This window comes from Acanthisitta chloris, unplaced genomic scaffold, assembly GCF_000695815.1.
Source record: "Acanthisitta chloris isolate BGI_N310 unplaced genomic scaffold, ASM69581v1 scaffold2975, whole genome shotgun sequence".
In the NCBI taxonomy this organism is placed as follows: Eukaryota; Metazoa; Chordata; class Aves; order Passeriformes; family Acanthisittidae; genus Acanthisitta; species Acanthisitta chloris.
Genome location: NW_008672996.1, coordinates 23,908 through 30,732, shown reverse-complemented (window position 1 = coordinate 30,732; position 6,825 = coordinate 23,908).

The window sequence follows — 6,825 nt, the reverse complement described above, 5'->3', positions numbered from 1 at the left end:
GCTGGGACTGCCCCACACACTTGGTGAAGTGCATCTCACATGCCAAAATCAGTCTGAAGTTGCTCCTCAGCAGCAGAAGGAATGTGCAGTTAGCAAGGTTTGTTGCAGTTCTCCAACTGCAGGTGACCCAGGACAGAGCCACTTTACACCAGTGAACGTGTAGCTTCATGCATCAGAGCATGTCAAGAAATCTTAGCTGTTCTGTTCTTCTCAGGACAGGTCAGCTTTGCTCACTGAAATTTTTCAAGTCATTTTTACCCCAGATTTCATTTTTACCCCACACTGCCTGTGCTGCACACAATTCCTTACCTTCTCTTGCTGATTTTCAAAGATTCATAAACCATTTTGGAGCACCTGGGTGGAAAGTGCTGTAGAGATCAATATTACTTCTGCTGCTTATTAATGAGCAATTTAATTTGATCATTATTAACACACATAGACTCTTCATACCAAGACTAACATAACCTCCATGGCTCACACCATAACATACTCATTTGTATCTGTTTCTACTCTTATATTGGCAATTATTTCTTAGGTGCAACAGTAGAAACAGCACATTAGGAAAGTGACTTATTTTCCCACTGAGAGTATTCCACATACCTGGGCCACCAACAACAGATGTCTGTCCTTTGCAGAATCTGCTTCAAAGCTGTACTTGTTTTCTCCAGGGATTTTTGCCCTGTAGCCTGGCCACAAATATTCCTGCATAATTATTGACAAATTCCTAGTCCACCCAGCCAACCATTTATCCATTATGCCATTCCCATATTTTCATTTTCAAGAGCAATTTTCCTAACTTTTCTTCAGTCTTTTTCCAAACGAGTGAGAAATTTCCACAAGAGGAACAATTCTAACCTAGTAACTTCCTATCATCTCCAGCAAGAGGAAGTTTCACCTGGTAAGATGATGGGTGAACAACCCAGAAAGAATCTAGTCCAGCATCTTATTCTGATGCAAATCATTATAGGAGCCTTTCTCCTTTCATCAGGGGTGGTTTAGGTTGGATATTAGGAAGAGATTTTTTACAGAGAGAGTGCTCAGGCATTGGAATGTGCTGCCCAGGAAGGTGGTGGATTCACCATCCCTGGAGGTTTTCAAGATGTGGCACTTACTGCCATGGTTTAGTAACCACGGTAGGGTTGGACTTGGTGCTCTTGGAGGTCTTTTCCAACCTGATTTATTCTGTGATTCTCTGATCAGGAAGCAAGGAAGGCAATGTAGCTCTACATCTTGTTCCCTGGTTTACCTTGAGGAGTTGCAGAGCTTTTTCCTTCCACTTTGTGCAGCCAGTGTGTGACACTGTGGCCCAGTGAGGTGACACTTTCTGCTCCTTGTCCTATGCCCCTTCAGTCTTCTTTTTTTAACTCAGAATGAGTATATGTTCTAAGCTGCTAGTGCAGGCAATGCAGCCAAAGCACTGCTACCAATTAAGTTAAGTAGAAAGTATGAGATCAATTAATCATTCATTATCTTTACAATGCAATAGCTGAAGCTTCAGGGTAGGCAGGCCAATAATCCTTACAACCCCCAAGGTACTCATCTTCTCCTGAGCTGCTCATTCATTACCCAGAGCATATCAGCATAGAAAATTCTTCATTTTCCAAGGTAATCAGTCTAGTAAAAATGACAAGGCTCTGAAGCTCTGGTCCAGCTCAAACACATGAAGTCTAAAAGGGCTGTAAACACATATTTAATTAGTGAAAGCAAAGGAAAAATTCTGACTGAGCACTTGGAATTCAGGTTCACTTCATAACAGGGACTAAACCAGGTAACCTTCACAACTTAATATAATCCAAGAGATGCACATGCAGTGAATAAAGTTGCCTTCAGAAAACTGAATGAGACAGGAGCCTTCAAGCTTCTGGGCTATGAAAGCTAGAAAGCACATGTGCAAAATATCCCAGTGTCTGCCTTTCTGGCTCTGAAATGATCAGTGAACTCTGACACAGAACAAATAGCAAGGTGACAGCATAAATCACAGCAGACCCAGAAGGAGCTCACCTAACTTAATTTCTGGCTAGAAAACATTTAGACACAAAGTGATGCTAATTGTCTCGTGGTATGGTGCACCCATTCACTTTTTTTAACACAAAGATGTTTTATCCACCTCAGCTTGACAGAGGAAGATCCTACAGGGGTGCAGGGAAAGGTGATGCAATGCATCTCTGCTCCTTTAAACAGGTAAGCAGCAAAGAGAAAAAACAACTCTCTAGAAATGGTTAAGTCTGTGACCTGAAGCTCTCCAAACAGGACTGTCCAGAGGAATATAAAGCACTATTTAGAGAAAAGTGACTGCCAAATTGAGAATAACTTAGATGATGTCATGGGAGTGTCCAGTGCAAAGGAACATGCTGGTCAGCACAGGCTTTGATTTACCACCACAAGATCACAGAGCTCTTTCTCCTGCTTGTTTTGACCCCCAAACCTCCTTTCTTTGTTGAGACTAGATGATCTCTAAGGTCCATTCCAACCCCTAAAATCCTATGATTCTGTGCTACACACTTTGACTTCATCTGCTCAGCAAAGGCTGGAGCTGCTGGACTTGTCCCTTTACTCACAGCCAGTGACCAAGACACCCTCACCTCCTATTATTTTGCCAGTCATTTTCTCTGCTGGTTTTCCCACCCTTCAACTCACATACCTCAAAGGACTTGAGGCCACTCAGGGGTTGTGTCCTACTTATTATTGTCAATTGTGTCCACTTGAGTGCACTCATTGAGTCAGAAATCTTCATCCGGTGGAGCTGCTGGAAGACCCTTCTATTTAAGAACTCATTTGTTACAAAGAATGATCTCTTGCATTTGCTTCTTGTTTGTCCAGGGAGTTCCTTTGTCATTTACTTGCTTGGTGCAAGGTATTTACTGAGCACTGCATTCCTGGCAGCAGCACAGAAACTGCTTGGGCTCAATTAATTGGTGTTTGACATTACATTCCTACTAAGATCCACCTCTTAAAAAGCACTGGCAAACGTTGCTACCATGTTCTGCTGCAAGCAGAAGATAAGAAAAGAAGAAAACATACCAAACATCATCCTTGTTACGTATGTGGCAATACTAACCTTGCTGGATGAGCCATTATAACTTTGCTTTCTGGTCCACAGAAGCAGCTCATAAAATCTGGCTCTGCTGCGCAGCTCTGTCTGCTCACAGCTAATGCTTAATTAAATGGATACTTCATAAGCAAAGCACAAGGAAGGACAAATATCCTTTCCATTTCAGCAAGACCATAACTCACTCCCACACAAACATCCACTGCTGCAAGTTTAGGAGTGTGTAACAGCACATCATCAACACAGCTCCAGTGCTGAGGTACTGATATTTGCTCTGGATTTGTTCAACATCCACATACAACACAAGAAAACATTTATTTTGGGAAAGAACTTGAATAAGGGAAAAAACCCAAATCCATAAAAGTCCTAACAGCGAATAGTAAGTACCATGCACATTTTCTTAAGTCAGCAATTCAGTTTGTCTTTTGTTTACCAACTTTTGGTTGAAAAGATGTTTTCTCGGTATTGTTTAGTAGCAAATTGCCAGAGAATGGAGCTGATCAGTTCACACCCGGCCAGAAGAATGTCATGCATATGGATAAGTAGAGGAAGTGCAGAGAGAAAAAGAAACGATAATGAAGGGATAGAGAAGGGAACTCGAGTGTTTCCTGTGAACTGTCTTCTGTATGTTGTCACCTTGTCCCAGTTCTTGAAAGAAGTGACACAGCCTAGAGAGAAAATCCAGCAGTGTCTACTGCAAAGGTGAGAGTAAACTCAGACCCTGACAATTACTAAATAAGAACATAATTAATTATTCCTTCAACTGAATAGTCCTGAATCCTACCACAAATCAATCAGCTCTTCTTGCCTAAGAAGCTCTGACTCTATTTTAGCTCAATGAAAACAAAATCAATGAAGGCCAATTATAGCCCATCTCGTTAGAGTATGCAAATAGTGCACGGGAGAGCAGAGCTGAGACTGCCTCAGAGGGAGACCCGGCAGGCAAAGGCAAACGTGAGCTGGTGCTGGCACCTAGCTGTGTGTGCTGTGATACACCAGCTCCTTCCATTTGGTTTTCCAGGGAATGCAAACATAGCAGAGACCAACTGTGCCAATAGCAGATCTTCTGCAGCCTGCCCAGGGGGGCTGTGGCTGCCCCAAGCCTGGCAGTGTTCACAGCCAGGTTGGCTGAGCCTTGAGCAACCTGCTCTGGTGGGAGGTGTCCCTGCCCAGGGCAGGGGTTGAGGCTGGGTGATCTCTAAGCTCCATTCCAAGCCCTAAAATTCAGTGATTCTTTTGCCAAACCACTGCAGCCCTCCCAGTGTGTTTTGGAAACCTCTGCAAACACAGCAGTAAACACCCTGTCCAAATAAGGACCAGAAAGCAAAATGTTTCCAGGAAATAGAAGTCCTAGCCCTGAAATAACACTGATGATCAACTCCCCAGGAGTTTTCTTGAAGAGCTAAAAGAGTGCTACAAGGGAGGAGCAGGGATGCAAGACAAACACTCCTGCCATCCCCTCAAGGTTTCTTTGGAACTCCTCTGAAACACAGTAAACCCTGCAGTGGTGGAAGTGGGAGCACAGGTGAATCCTGACCAGAACATACTCAAAACTGAGAGGACAGCATTTCAAGCTCAAACAGAAGCAAAGATTTTTGCCCCTTTGGTGCATGAAGAGGTGGTCGTAAGACCGCCCTGCACAGCTCCAAAAGATACTAAGATGTCTACAAACTAAGGATGCAGCTTGAGCACTACATTCCCTGCCCAGCCAGTTATTTCAAAAGCTATAACTGCACTCCTTTCCCAGTCATGTTTTCTGTTTAATTCCTGGGTTACCTGTAATTTGACAGAGCTAGTCCAAGTCTCTGCTATTTCTGAAGTAAATAAGATTGAAGACTCACATTTGAGCACTTCCCAGTGAAACTCAGTTTCAAGAGAATCTCAAGGTATCAAGCACAATTTCCAAAGACCTTTTGGCACCCGGAGACTGAGATACAAGTTTTTAAGCATCTCAAACAGCATTGATTCATAGAACCATAGAATTTAAGGGGTTGGAATGGACCTTAGAGATCAGCTAGTCCTAATGCTCCCTGCTCTGGGCGGGGACACAATTAATACCTACCAGACACTTAACAACCCCAAAAAGCCTAAATACCCTCCCTTACCCCCCAAAAACCTCAGACAACACATTTAGCTTTTATCCTAAGCCAGCCCAGCTAAATAGAGGTGGATATGGGACTTCACTTGGTCACTGGTTTCCTCATATGGTCAATTTAGGGTTTGAATCCCTCTCCCTCCCCACCAGGTAGCATCATTAATATCACTGACCAAGCCAAGGAAGACATTTCTGCTGCTGACAAGGGATGATCCTTCTGAATTCCCATCCCTTTTCCTAAGCACGAACAGAGCATTACGAGTCGAGTGCACAAGTGGAAGTTTGATTGCAGTGGTTGGAAAGGCTTAATCCCTGCCCAGGCTGCTGAATTGCTCAGTGCAATAATGAAGTGGAACCATTGCACAAGATGAAGCAGGAGGCAGAAGATTAGAGTGTGCCATGTGAGCTTGGTTTGTGCCACAGCTGTCCTCACATGGTTCACACTCCATCACGCTCACTTCATCCAGTGCTGTCAAGCATCTGGACTAATCCATTATCCTAGGATGAAGTGAGGGGAAAACAAGGCCAATCTCATTGTTCTTCAGGGTAACTAATTGCAGGAGACAGTGACTTGCTACTCTCTGGGAATGGAGGTAGAAAGACAGAGCCCACAGGCAAGTAATATGGAGAGAAACAAACCTGAAAGGACAGAGACATCATTCTTCAGTGCCAAAACCTGGGCCTTTCTCACACATTAGGCATGAAACTGCACAGGCAGAGAACACTGAAAAACTAAGGTGAAAACTAGGTTACAACAAACACATGGCAAAAGATAGAGAAACCCTGGCAGTGTTCACAGCCAGGCTGGATGAAGCTTTGAGCAACCTGGTATGGTGGGAGGTGCAGAGGGTTGGGACTTAATTATCTCTAAACTCCATTCCAACCCCCAAAATTCTCTGATTCTATGCTGCATGTCCATGTAATAGTCAATAAATACATATATTTCTCCTTGTACAAGTGCATGGACTGAGATAAGAATAAACAACCCAGGAACACTTTTCTGTTCTACCAGATGTTTAAATTTTGATTTGTAGAACACAAATCTTTTTTTCCCAGCACTAAACTCTTTACCACATGAAAACATTACTTACAAATGAACTCTGCTAAAAATTTAGAAGCTCATAGATGTTTTCCAGTTAATTTTAGATTCATTAGTTGAGTCTCCCTGATATGACTTCATTTTGTAATTTCAAGTTCAGTCTGCATGATGAGCAGAAAAGATCAACACCAAGCCATATGTTCCTTAGAGGGAAAAAAGGGAAGAAAAAACAGGTTAAAAATGAGGTAAGAGCTCAACTCCAATTGGCCCTTCGTGCCTCAGTGACTGAAGTTTTCATGATTCTGATGTTAAGCACTCAGGAAGATTAGCTGTCTTGATTCCATACATTTAGGGAAGAGTAGAAATGCCACACAAGACCCATTAGAAATATAGAATTTATTTCTCATTACATTCAAACAGCACTATCTTGCAGATTTGGACATGCCATGTCTCCTCTCCCAGGTGACTCCTGGACTCTGTTTCTAGTTGTGACAGCTATTGCTAGAAGACACATGATTTATCTCTGGAGTGGCTCTCTTGAGAACTTTGAGTGATTAGCAGCAAATTTTTCAGAGGACTCTTGAAAAACCACTTCATAAACATTCCTCTGTCCTAGCCTATATTATCCAGCTGCTTCCTGGA